We start from the raw sequence: 15678 nt of genomic DNA on the forward strand, positions 1-15678 counted from the left end.
GAGGCAAACATTCTGAAGACAATAAATCCAGTTTTGAAAAATATGGGATTTTCTTTTGCGTGACTTGCCCCTCATCGACATCCGATGATTAGCGACCGGACAAAAGCACGTTTGGCCATAAGAATCGTCTGAATCTGTAGCAATACGATGCCAAATACAATATACTAACTCGAAGCTGGATTAAACGTCTATCAGATTTCAATAGATTATATTGATCCTGTCAATGGATTAATATCTTCGGTTTTTGTCTGATTCTCTCTCACAGAATTTATTGTTTTTTTTGTTGTTGTCTTTTTAATGGACGGTAAAAAAAAATGATACAGAAACATTCCATCCAACTAGAAAGATTTAACGTAGAGAAAATAATGGCAATTTTGTATAATCGCAGATGAAATATATTAAGAAAGCCGATTCGTTTATTCGTGTACTTGCGAACGTGCTCGAGATCAGTGAGGTCTTGTAAATGTAAGTTTTTTCGATTATTATTATGGAACGGATATAATAAAATATGTTCCTTTTGCCTTATACATCTGTGTGGGTTCAATTGTTGATGAGATATCTATCTATTTGGATTAAAAAATATGGCGTCTGTTATTTATTAGTAATGTCGCAGTTAGTGGCTTTTCCATTCTTTGTAAATTTTCTTTTATTAAATATTAAGTGGTGTTCTAATCGCTAAGATATTTATGTGAGTGGATTATATGTTATTTGATCAGAATATCGTGAGTTAAGTAATGCATTATTGTAACAATGTTTTGGAATAAAATAATATTATTATGCGAAAGTTTTAAAATTTTTATTACAAACCATAAGTACTACAGAATTCATAAATGTTTATAAGAATTAAATAATGACAGATGTACTCCCTTATGTTAATTAACAACTTATCCCTTTTCGTTTCTTTTATATTTCGTACTAGCGAGGGGTACCCGGCGTTTCCCGGGTGTTTGGGGGGTAAAAAAAAGTAAGTATGAGGATCGAACCCGAACCGTTGAGGGAAAGTTGTAAATTAAAGTGTGAAAAAAAATACGATGTTAACCATTGCCCCACCGCGAGATGCTGACGGAAACACGTTTGAATTTATTTAATTAGTTGGATTTAGCAGGTGCCCGTTTTAATGAGTTACCGAGGTCAGGTTCGGATTTATTTGCTTCCCCACTGAGCAAATTAGGCATAAGGCTGTTTTTTAATGTGGAGAGAGAGGGAGGGGGAGGGAAAAGGGGACCATCTCCCGAGAGGTGGGAAATGGGAGCTAAATAGTAACTGTTTGTATGAAGAGTTGCCCCTACATTGACCAAGGTCTGATATGTGGGGTTACCCCCACATATGATCTTTGCTTGCAGTACCTGTCGGAACAGATACTACACTTTGATCTTGTCGCCCGGGCCGCACAGGGCGGCGGGGGCGGTTATTGTAGCTTTTCAACTTATGAAATGATAAATTTTCAAAAAGAACGCTAATGTACAAAAGAGACCCTAAAAAGTTTAAAATATGAAGATATAAAAAAAACACCGTATTAAATTCAAGAGAAGAACGTATTTTCGCATGCAGTCATAAATGTTGGTTTAAATTTAATAAATATGAACCACCTTAAATCATTAAAAATGTTACTTATTAATATTCTATATTAAAATTAAACTATAACTTGACATGCTTATTAATAAAAATTTTTGATCATCAATATTATTGTTATCATTAATTGATCTGATATATCGACCATTATTATATATTATTAAAATATATTCTTAACCTTAACCTATGATATATTGTTTTTATTTTCAATAAATAAATAAATTATCAAATATTAAATTCAACAATTTCAGAATATATTATAATATATTGTTTGCTTGATTTATTATTCCTTAGTACTAAATTAAGTTAAACACTAATTATCTCCCTTGCATTGTTTAATTAAAAAAATATGATCATCTTCCCATTTCTTTCTTCAGTTTTGAATTTAGCGTTTTAATCAAACGTATGCTAACCGATATAAAATATTCCATTAGCGTTCTTTTTGAAAATTTATAATTTCATAAGTTGAAAAGCTGCAATAAACATCCATATAAATGCTTTGACCTTAATTGCTGATTTCAAAAGGCGAAGAATTAAAAGTTAAATAATTATATATATTTTTATATATGTATGTATGTGTATGTATGTGTATATATATGTATATATATGTGTGTGTCTATGAATTTTATTAGGAATATATTACTATAATATTATATTTAAACCAAATTCAGATTTATAATTTTATTCTATTTTATTTCTATATTTAACCCATATTAATTTTCTTATCAAGTAAATGCATACCTTTATTTTAATTTTTTTCCAGATACTCCTGCCTTACTTTTAATACTAGGTTTATTTATGGTGTCTTTCACATATATTAAAAACATTTCCCAATACTTTGCTGATGAGGAAACTTTGTTTGTTAAAAATACTATATGTAAAAATTATTGTGCGTGGCTTAATGTCTACCACAATAAAAACATTGTTTTCCGAAACGATCGTACAAATTATTGATTTTGTTGTTGTTCCTTCTTGTGAAACGGATTTTTAATTTAATTCTAATTTGAATTTATAATTATCAATAACATTACTGAATAATTAATTAGCTATAGGATATTTACCTATCGAGCTTATTATACATCTAAATTACAAGGAGCACTTTTTCATTCCCTGTATTTTAATTAATTTAGTAATTTTACTATTACATTAAAATACCCTCTGCTCTTTAGACTATTGTTCTAATCTCCTTTAAATTTATATATATATATATATATATATATATATATATATATGTATGTATAGCTTAAAGTAAAAGAGAAAAGAGAAAGATCAATTCCACAAAAGGAGACTTATCCGGATAATGCCAAGCTCAACAATAATTATTGGAGCTTATACAATAGGATAACAAGAGAATGAAATGAAGACACAAAACTATATATAGGTAGATATAGAATGGATCATTTATTGAATAATGGAATACAGGCAAAATTTTGGGGATAGAAGGGACTCTTTATGCCAGGGCATTTCAAAGCCTAACGTTTCTCATCAGAAGAGTAGGGAAGGTGCTAGGTAGTATGGGTTGGGGAGATGCGGCGTCTAGCATAAGGTTCGTTAGGGATGAAAAAGATTAAGAGGAATTATAGAGTGTTACGGGAAGCTTTAATGAATTCTAAGTAAATAAGGAGAAGCTTACTATATATAGTATGATATATAAGAATATAAATTGTCTTTAACATAGCATTGAGATTAAGGGGTATATTTATTATGGTAGAATAGGGGGTGGGGATTTATTTTAACGGTTTATTGGGTGTCTATTTTCTATGGAGCGGGTAATTTTTCATTAATTTGGTGGGAGGTTATGTAAGGTTGTAAAACTGAAAGGTAATATGCGGCAATATTTATAAGTTTCTACTGTTATGATATATGGAGTATGATCATAAGGGGCAGTTGGAGATTAGGGTGGCAATGACTATGAGTGCGTATAACTTGATGTAAAAAGGTTAAGTATACGCATTGATGTTAAAATGGGAGAGTAAGGAACCATATTTACTTATAAGAGTGGTAAAATATACCAAATGATAGTAGGGTAATTATAATAGAACGGAAGATAATAGCTATGACAATTGTAATAATAGTAGTAATAATAAAGTTGGACATGAATTAGATGTAAAATTAAATATGAAAAAAACGAAAACAAATTTAATATTAAGAAAAATAAAATAAAAAATAAAATAAAATAAAGGCAACATTAAAAGTAAACATTAAATTGAAACATTAAGTATAGTGTTACCAATAGTTGTGATACAATTACATTCAAAATTCCTGTTAATGACAATGAAGATGGAGATAATAGTAGCAATTATTGTAGCAATGACGGGAGTGATTATAATGATATCAATTGTAATGAAGATTATAATTATAATAATAATGATAAAACAGTAATAATAATAACAATAGTAATAGCGTAAAAAACGATGCAGTAATAATAATTATAATGCTTCTACCACCACCTCCAAACATCACCACAACCATTACCAATAATAATAATAATGTAGGTACTGTTAATATTAAATTATTAGGGGTGCGTAAAAGAAAAGGATACAGACAGGTGAGAGGGGGTTAAAATAGCAGGAAATAGGAGTGAGGGGACTCGTATAAAATAAAGTAAAATAGAGAATATATATACACATACATATATACGCATACACATACATATATCCGTATTAAAAAACAAAACAAAAGCAAACTATAAATGTATAATAAGCCTGGAAAGCGTAAGAGCTCGGTGAACAAAGGCCCGTGGGTTTAAATTAAATTATTGCTTCACTGGGAACGGTAAATTTCAAGCGTCCACCTTAAAACTTTAAATTTCTTGAAATTCGAGTTAGAAGGCCATCAAATTGATGTTTCTATAGACATGTCAGGCCTAGAAAGTTGAATACATACTTTCTCGTTTATGAACACGAGGTACAGGTCCATCGAATCGCCGTAACTGCTTATTTAGTAGCATTAATCTCCGAGAGATCCAAAAGTATAGTTTATAGCAGTCCTTTAAATTTCCATATTTCTCCAAATATTTTTTGGGTTGGTCTTTCGGTGAATTTGCATATTTCTCCAAATATTTTTTGGGGTTGGTCTTTCTGGTGAATTTTATTTCTCCTAATTTGGCTGACGAAAAACTATTTTTTCAGCGGAGGTCCTTGTGATGGACATTGCCGAATGCTGGAGTAGTTCAACTGTGTTCAAATTTAGCTTATATTATCAGTAGGGGTTAGCATCTTGATGGAACGCTTTGCTGGTAGTACGAGGGTAGGATAGGGATGGGGATATGCCTGTATGGGCGAATGGGGTTGATTGGGTGTAATCGGGGGAGCTTTTCTTAGGTTATATTTTCGGTAAATTTAAAAGTTTTAATGTAATACTACTGGGTGGAGGGTTTAGTATAAATCTAATACGCTGATTTTTGAATAATTTCTCATTGGGGAGGAGGGGGCTCGCCAGTTGTGTTTAGGGGTGGTGGTTAGATAGTTCTAAATTTAGGTTTTAAGTCTTTAGCCCTGTGAGGTGGTTTCTAAGCTATATTTTCATTGGGCTTGGATTTTATATTGTTTAGGTAGCTAAACAATATAAAATCCAGGCCCAAATATATATATATATATATATATATATATATATATATATATATATATATATATATATATATAAGGGTTGCTTTTGTACATCCTCCAAGTTTGATTTTAACGCAATACTGATCAAACGTAAGAAAAATGCTTTCGGTTACTGTTCGTTGTGTTTAACTGCTGTAAAGGAAAATCAAAGATATTTTTCAGCTATATGCACGGTTATGTAAATGTCTGAAAAAATAAACGTTCACTTCCTCATTTCGGTTTGTAAGGATATTTATTCAATTTTACATAACTTTCTTTCCTTGTTTTAAGCCTTCGAGATATGGACCTGGTCGCTCGAAAACTAAGGAAAAAAATTCTAAGTTTTCTTCTTTTTTTATTTACGAAATGAATTTTTTATTTAATAGCGCCCATTTATTTTTATCTGTTTCGATTTTTCCATGGCGACATTAAAGTCGCGTATAAAAAAAGTATTTCTAAAAGCCAGATCAATGGCATTCCTCTACAACGTGCACTTGTGTTGAAATTTATTTTATTCAAAAATAAAAAAAAAACAAGTTAAAAGAACATCTAGTGTACTTGCGATCTGGCTAAACAGGGGTTCTGTTGTACAGGAAATTGCCGCTTTATTTTTCAGCGGCAAAACGTTTTAGACTAGAAAATACTAATACTCTAATAATAATTATGCATAAGAGGGGCAGGAAATGTTTATAAATGTAACCTTAAAACTTCATAAAAATTAAATGGTTTTATTATTTTACGGCAGGTTGAATCTTTTCGTCCATGCGTAATGCTGCTATTTGGGTAAACGTTTTATACTTAAATTAATTAAAATTTAAATATCTTTTCATAATTTGAATATCATAGATTGTTTCATGATAAAATGTCATTCGTGTTATGACAATACGCTATAATTTAAAGTGGCACATCAATCATAGTTTTTACATGTTATGATTTTGTACAACAACAACAACAACGACAACAAAAATAATAATTGTTATAATAAAAAGAAAAAGAAAAAAGAAGAATTATGAGTACAATAAAAGTTTTTCAAAATATGGAAAAAAGACAAATGGAGATTGGAATCGACAGGAAGACTGAGGTTTTGCAGTGAACAGTAATGCTTAAAACAGCGGAAATCTTAAGGAAAATACTCGAGCCCAGAAACCAGTCCAAATGAGCGACGCATACTAGCAAGACATATAGAAAATGCAACGGAAGTCAATCAAAAAGAATCAATATTTAGAACTGATACACCAACATTTTAAATTCTCCCCCATTAAAAAGATCCTTGTTTCAGCACCAAATAATCGCAGGCTCAAGAAGAATTGAAAGACCGAGAATTGAAAACACTAACCAGACATCATCTGGATGAGCGCCACAAATACCGGCATAGCTCAGATTCAAAGCACAATGTTGTCCGACTCTACGTGAAAAGGAAAGATGGCGAGAGATGACTTGTTTCATATAAGATGCTGTGAAATATACAAAGAATAAAACTAGAAAAATACATAATGCAAAACACTGAAAGGATCATTATTGCAGCGCGACACACTGAAAATTCAATAAAACATAAAACAGAGAGACACATGGTAAGACGAGAAAAGAAAAATGGGAAGCGCAAAAACTACACGTAGATTTCTGAGGATGACAAAAAATGAGGATAAAGAAAACGCTTTGACATGAATGCGAAAAGGACACGTAAACTCAGAAACTGAATATCTAATAAGCGCAGCACAAGATAACTCGATAAGAACCAACCACGTCAAAGCAAAGATGGTCAAAACACAAGAAAACAGCAAATGCAGACGTTGTGGACAAAGAGACGAAACGATAACCCATATAGTAATCGAATACAGCAAACTGACCCAAAAAGAAATACAAGAACAGGCACAGTCAAGTGGGGAAGGCGGTACACTGGGAATTATGCAAACAACTGCACCTGGAACGCACAGCCACATGGTAGAAATGTAAGCCGGCTACAGTACCTGAAAACGAGAATCAATATCCTATGGAATATGGACATACAAACAGAAAAAAAACATCCAAGCAAGAAAACCAAAACCGGATGTTGTAATAATTAACAAGAAAGAAAAGTCCTGTCAAGTCGTAGACGTTGCTGGTCCAACTGACCACATGGTAAATATCAAAGAAAAGGAGAAATAGAGCAAATACAAAGAGCTAGCCAGAGAGCTAAAAGGGATAGATATGATGAAGAATCTCAAAATAATATCTATAATAGTAAGATACTAGGAACAGTTCGGAAAAGCTTTGAAAAAAGAATGTGAAAAATCGGAATCAGGGGAACGGCTGGGAAGATACAACGAATAACAATAATAGAAAACAGCTGAGATATTAAGGATCAACTTGAATGCTGAGACGAATACATATGAGCCACATGCACGAGCCAAACTGCTGTAAAGGCAAAACATGAAGAATCCTTACATCAAACCAAAAACATTAAAGCTGCATATCTACAAGTTCTCTATCCCCTCCTCATCCCGTCACATTGTCCTATCACCTCCCTCTCAAAAGAATGATGGCAAAAAGTTGATAAAGCTCAAGGAGGACTGAAAGACCGAGGAGAGATCGCTTACCAGACCTCAGCTTGACAAGTGCAAAGAGAACTGAGAAATTGAAACACTTATTACCACTCAAATTCCAGTGGAGACCAATGTCCGCTGCCAGTGAGAAATAAATTGTTAGATGCTGTTGTGATAATGCAAATTTATTTGCAAATGCTATCGAAAGAGGTTGATATTAATGGTAATCTGGGAAGATTTTTTGTAACTCAGATTCCAGGGAACACCACAGGCTGTTTTCAATGAATGATCTTTTATGACCTGTGTGAAAAGTCTTTGTGAGCCAATGATAATAATTAATATTTTTTAATTATTTATTTATTTGTTAGAATCAGACGGTTTTGAATTAGCACGCGCAATTTTAGTTAAATCTTTTATAATCAAATACATAACATATCGTCCTCAAGTTGAAATCATTGATCCAAATGACCAGGTGCTATATGAAGTCTGACAGGAAAGCCATCAGTTATCATATCAGAGAGGCTCAAGAACGAAATATGGTGTCTCTTCCTGCAGAACATTGCGTTAATAAGACCATGGGTTAGTTCAAAGCAGCAATTTAAGCGCATGTTTTACATGGAAGTTTTATAGCAAACGCCAATCTCCCAAGTATGTCACTTATATTTGCGCAGCTGCCATTGCTCAAAAACAGTATGAATACCGTAGATTTATCCGACGTAAGTCCAATGAAAATAGACAAAAGTATATTGACGCTAGAAATAATTATAAGAGCGAAATAGCAAAAACTAATAAAAGATATGCCGACAGCACCAGAACACGTATTGAGTCGCAGACGTTAGAAAATCATGATTACTTGAAACTATATAACAGTGTAGTAAAATTATTTACAATCAATATTTTCCCCACTATCTGAACACCTTGAAGTGGTTTACATGTGACCTGTTTACCCGACAGTTTACCTCTAACTACGCTTTGTACGCAGCAAACCAATCACTTTCAGATTTTCCTTCGGGGACACAAACCGCACTTACTGATCTGAAAATCACTTTTTTCAAATTCGGTATATCATAAAACGTAGACATTTCAGACGCATGTTAAGCTGATCTCATCTAGTTAAAAATGCGCCGCTGAGTTCGCATCTGTTCTCTCCGAACTCTTTAACAAATGCCTTACAGATTCTAACGTTCCTGACTGCTCGAAAATGGTTTCTGTGGTACTAGTTTGCAAAAATTGTGGCGAAGAAGCTGACACACTTAATTAGTCTCCTTTCTTGCTTCGCCAAAATCTTTTAATCCTTAATCAATAAAGCACTCATCCACAACCTCATAGATACGAAACGTTTTTCCAACAAATAGTATGGATTTACCAGATAGTCTAACTGTAATCTATGAATGTATATACCATGCACTAGATAAGACATGGGAGGCTACGTCTATGGCTCTAGATATGTCTAAGACTTTTGACAGAGTACCGCACGATTGTCTTCTCATTAAAATAAAATCATATTGTATTACGGGAAGAACACTTAACATAATCACACCTTTCTTAAATAAGAGATTAATCCAGGTTGTCTCCGATGGGCGTACATCTAAACAACATGATATATATGCAGGTTTGCCTCAGAGGTCAATTCGTTAGCCTTTATTATTTCTCATATTCATAAATTACCTCCTTCCTAAAATTGTCTCCGAGGTATATTTGCTGATGATGCCACACTCTATAACAATAATAATATATATATAAGAAATAACTGAAACCTTAGAGTAAGCCACTCAGTCTGTAGTGTATTAGGAACACAAAGAGATGGCAATAGTCAACGCTACTGAAACTAAACTTTTTTCCTTACATAGTTACAAAAAGAACCTCCTTAACCAAATAGCCATGGCTTATGATACACTATCCGACAGTTCTCCGTTCAAACTTCTCGGCTCAATGTTTATATGCAACATGAATTAGAACAAATATATAAAGACCATTCCAAAGAATGATGAGAAAATGGTGATCTCTCTCTACCGTGCGAGAAAGTTCTTTATCCCTGAGAATATCCTGTACATCTTCAATGCCACTAAGGTTGAGGTATTGATGCCACATTCGGGCTGGTGAATATTAGTCTCTCATCCATAAACAGGGTTCAGAAAAGAATCACCAAACTACAAGTCCTGCACTGTCAAGTAAACTCAGTTCTCTGTCCTATCGACAAACTGTTGAATCCCTGCATTACAGGTATTTTAAATTGAAAGCGCAAACGAACTCAAAGATCTTGTATCTTCTCGATTTAAATACCCTTGATTGAAAAAAAATCCCACATCTATGCTATAAAGATACCTAGCTGTCGAATAACCTTTTACTTAAATAGTTTCCTCTCTCTTACTGATGGATTTTGGAATTCCCCCAAGGTTCCTGTTTCCCTTACTGTAATGACATGCAGAAGCTCAAGTGTAATGTGAATAGCTATCGTGCTGCTCAACTCCATACATAGTATCCCTGAAAATCTTAATCAAAATATTAGCCCCTTACATCCAAGTGACACTGGGGTAAAAAGCAATAAGACATTAAAAAAAGAAATACCAACCACGGCAGAACTCAGTTAATTGTGTGCGCGTATAGAAGGAAAATACACAGATAGGCGAATAGCTCTTGCTATACTTAATTACCTCGTGTGCGTCTGGTCCAATTGAGGACGAAAGTTTGGACACATATTTTCTGCTTGAAATGTCGCCAAGAAAAAAGAGAGAACCTCTTCGTCCTGAAATTACGTGATTTTATCAACTTCCGTCCCTGTTAAACCTCTGCCAGCTTTGCCATTTAAATAATAGACTTTATTATGTAATAGTATAAATGAGACATACTTTTTTATACACGAGAACAAACTTACATTATCGTCAGAATTCACGTTGATAATGTCGCTTTTCCTAGGTTCTTTAAATTTTTCTTCGAGATGAGTTTGACTTTTGTGTTATTTTTTACATTTGAGCTTGTAAGTATTAGTTAATCTTACTTACTTATGTCGAGTAGGTCCATGACTCTAATATTCTTCTTTATATTTTGCCTACTTTCATCAATGAGAGATATGAAATTCTCTCACATAGATAAAAGATATTTGAGAACAAAAAAAAATCTGAACGTAACTCAAATACATAAAATAATAAAGAGGAACACACTCTTATCTTCTTTAAATCAACTATATCTAGCAGTGCGTTTGTTGTTAGTTCATTTTCTTTTATGCGTGTGTGAAAAAATAATAACTTTACTTTCATATTTTCATTTATAATTTTAAAGTTCCTACTTACAATACACAGATATTTATCGCCCTTTTATTTTCTCGTATTAGCAAATATCTACCGACTTCCGTTCATCTTCTTTCTCTTCATAGTCACTCGGATTTACCTCCCTTTTCTCCTTTCTACCGCAGATTCTTCTGTTCTCTCTTTCATCCGTTATAATGATTTGTCTTTATTCCTCGTTTTTATTGCTGTCTCTATCTGTAACCAAGCGTCGGTCGCAAAGCAGAAAAAAGAATAGGAGAGCAATTCAATTCGTTCTTCCCGTTATTAAACGACATTTATTTCTTCATTCTTCCACCACGCGTGGCTTCTCGTTACAGCTGTGACGTCACCCATACCCCTAACGTGATCTAAAGCGTCATGCACGTCTTAAACGTTAGTGTCCTCTCTGGTGCTTTTCTTCTTTTTATAGTCTTTTTTCTTTACTGGTGACGTCAGCTCGCTTGCATTTGCATACGCGCGGCCCCGCCTTGTTATATACCATCTACGTTTTTAATTATTTTTTATTCCTTTCTTGACTTTTCCTTCTTGTTTTTGTGTAGATCAAGACGCTACTATTAATCGATGTGGATTCTCTGTACTAATTTAATATTATACGTATTATTTTTATGTTATCAGGTTTGGGTTATAACTAATTGTTATAGTTTCTTTACGATTTGTTTTATTATTTTTATATTGATCACTTATATATAACTTAACATTTAGCTTTAATCAGGTCATAATAAAGCGCAAACGCGCGTATAGGTACTGCTTGCAAATGCCGAATAATATGTGAAGAAGAACGCGTATAATTACCCGTAAACAAATGTATATATTAGCGATTCCAATATTTTTCCAGATTTCGGCTCAATTACCGATTTCGTACTAAATTCCGGATTTCAATACAATTACCGATACACTTTCCGATTCTCTGTAAATTTCTATATATTAAAATATGTGGTTATATTTTTCGCTGCTCACCATAAAAACATATATATTAAATGGGCAAATATTTTGCTAAACATAAAAATATACTTGTGAGGGACGATCGATTGATTTTTGTTCCACTGGTGGGTTAAAATCAATAAATATTTATTATTTTATCATTATGACTAGCACTAGAAGATTTAAAAAGACACATAAAAGAAACGATTCCGACACCCTCAAATGTTCTGATTTTCTAATTTCCGATTCCGATTAAAACTAATCTTCCCAACACTTGTGTGTGTATATATATATATATATATATATATATATATATATATATATATATATATATATATATATAGTAATTCATAAAATATATATGGCGATTAAGCTACACTGAATATTCGGCGTTTCATCCACTCTAGGATTCTTGAGGCTTATACGTGAATTCTGTGTTTGTTTATCATTTTTATATGGTCCTCTTCTATTGAGGATTGAGTTAGCCAATCAGGTTTCTAGTATCCCCCGCGCCCCTTCCTATTAGCCAATGGGCATGCATTTTATCGGACAAAGGATCTGTTTTAAAACTAGGAGTGTTTTTTGTTAGTTTATATATAAATATATATATATGTGCACATACATATATGCACATATATATACATATATGTACATACATATATGTGGGATCGTTTATGTATATTCATGTTTATTTACTTTATTAATTTGTTTATTTTCTATTGTTTTTCTTAGTTTTAAAACTATTTTGTGAACACAGTTATTTGCCATTTCTCTTCTACAGTTTAATAGATGTTGGGATTCTTTAAAGTACAGGATAGAAAATTTTTCATGAAGGCATTATCTACATGGGTCGTCTAGATGCCTACACGTGGTAGCTTGTCTTGTTATTTTCCATTCGACTGCCGGTGAATGTCCGCTTTCTTTGAGTTCCCAGTATTTATTCGCTAGTGTTGATTTTATACGGTGTTTTTTATTGTTGTATGTACTTTTGTGGTCATAGTATCGGGTTTGAAATCTAAGGAAGTCATGCCTACGTAATATTTCTTATTATTCGGGTTTTCTTTCGCAAATATTGTTGCCTGATATACTATGCTTTTAGTTAGACATTTATTTTGAACAGGGCAAAGTGTGCGGTGTCTACAGTTGCATTTATCTTGTTCGTTATTAGTATTTTCATTTATATTATGGCTGTTCTTGTCCGGGGTTGGTTTATTATTATTATTATTATTATTATTATTATTATTATTATTATTATTATTATTATTATTATTATTATTTTCCCTAGTGTTAGTTTTATTTTTGTCATGGTGTTTACTTTTTTATTGTTTATTTTGTTGTTGTTTACATTGTTTTTATTAAGTATTTTGTTATTATGTGCTTTAATTATCATCTCTAAATTTTCGCAACAACTGTAGGATAACTTTAAGGTATTTTTATTGAAGATTTTGTGTAATGGGTAGGTTACGGGAAAGTGTTTTTCAATAAGATCTAGAACTTTCTTGCCAAGTTTTGTTTTTAACATTTGATTGTAATTCTAGTGCAATGTTAAAAAGTTCTTCGGATATCGAGGGATAAAAGACTATGATGTCAAACTGTATAAGCGTACATTTATCTTTGTTTTCTATGTTTTTAAACCAGATGATTGCTTCGGTAGTATTTGCCCACTGGTGCTTCGGTAGTATTTGCCCACTGATGTAAAAACGATAAACAACCACAGAATTCGCGCATAAGCCTGAGGAATCCTAGAGTGGATGAAACGCCTAATATTCAGTGTAGCTAAATCGCCATATATATATTATAAATTACTCACTAGCTCAACCTACGTTTTGAGCACTTTTGAAGTAAATACTTAAAGTTTACGCATAAATCTATACTTTTGTATATTAATTTTATGTGAGTAAATGAAGTAGTTATATATATATATATATATATATATACATTTTGCAAATTACAATTTATAACATTTATTTTTTGAACAAGATATAAGAAATAGAGATGATTATTTTCATTATTCCACGGTGTTTAAAAGAATGGCTACTCCTCCTCGGAAAAAAAATTGCAAAATTACATTTATAGTTTGTTATAATTTTATTGTTTAGCACATAATGTGAAATCATCAAAGTTTGAAAGACTTCAAACTCTAAATGTAATATATATATATATATATATATATATATATATATATATATATATATATATATATATATATATATATATATAAAATGGGTTCAGGAATTCCAACGAAAGAAAGATGTATATTTAAATAAGGGAGTAGTCACCAACAATATGTGTTTTTTAAACATTATTTTATTATTCCGTGTCTTGGTTTTTCATTGGGAATTATGTTTGGATCATTGTAATAATGTTTTTAAGTCATTGAAATCGTTTTACGCGCGTTTCAGACGTTCTGTGATGCGTCCTCGTCAGAAATTATTTTCAAATGTGTTGGAGATGTAAAAATGGCGATTTTCGTAGTTAATTTGAAGTTTTTCCAAGAGGTGGAGGCTTGTAAGTGTTTATTATTCATTCATAAATAATAAACACTTAAAAAATACACATTGTTAAAAAATACACATTGTTAGTGACTACTCCCTTATTTAAATATATATATATATATATATATATATATATATATATATATATATATATATATACATATAGCTCGAAATCCACGTATGGCAGTGGAATAAGACAGTAAATGATATCAAAACTTTGGAGTTCACTAAAAGCTTGATCGGAATCGGCAAATCCAACTGCGTTATCGTTAAATTCAATAGTGGTTATGTCTATCTGTTTATATGTGAAATCTAGTTTGTACGGATCTAAAATTCTTGGTTAAAAGTCCTGTTGCGTAGAAAACTACGGTTTTAAGATAAAAAAATACAGTTTAGTTTTAAGTTTGAATAGACACATTCGCATAAGTATCACAAAAGAAGGATAGTATTCAACGAACTTCCTTCAAAACTAATAAAATGAAAAATTATTAACGTTTGCTTTTTTCGATGGTTGACAGATTTATCTGAACTGATCGCTGAGTAGGATCGTTGCGGTGCATATGACTAAGTAGAGTAAGAAGGAAGGTTAAGTTGTTTACTTTGCGAATCAAATTACGGAGTCTTATATGAATTGTTTATATCTGACGTAAACATGCAAAAATACAAATGCATAGACACATACATACATACACACACGCAAACACACACACACATATATATACATATATATATACATATATATATATATGCTAAAAATTATACACACACACACACATATATATACTTAAAATACACAAAGAAATATATACAAATATATACATATATATATATATATATATATATATATACGACGTCGTAAAATACGCTTGAATATATTTAAATTCATGCAGATTTAAAAAAATTATTTGTGAACAAATTCTCTATTGAATATTATATATCTATGTATATCTATATCTCTCTCTCTATATATATATATATCTATATATATATATGTATATATAGAAAAAATGGTAATTAATAAAAACCTGAAAAAGTGCTTAGTAGTATTGTAGAGCAAACGTGCGTTTTATTTAATTATTACATCAGTCTTTGCAGAAATGGGTATTATGATTTGGCGAGGTTACTAGATCGCTAGTAGGATTCAGTAACCGAAACATGTGTAACAAAACAGATAAAACGGTAATAAAAATAAGACGTATATATATAATATATATATATATATATATATATATATATATATATATATATATATATATGTATATAGGACTCATTTCAAAAGTTAAAAATAATGACT

The sequence above is a fragment of the Euprymna scolopes genome, chromosome 2, assembly GCF_053919585.1.
Source record: "Euprymna scolopes isolate OS-2025 chromosome 2, ASM5391958v1, whole genome shotgun sequence".
Lineage (NCBI taxonomy): Eukaryota > Metazoa > Mollusca > Cephalopoda > Sepiida > Sepiolidae > Euprymna > Euprymna scolopes.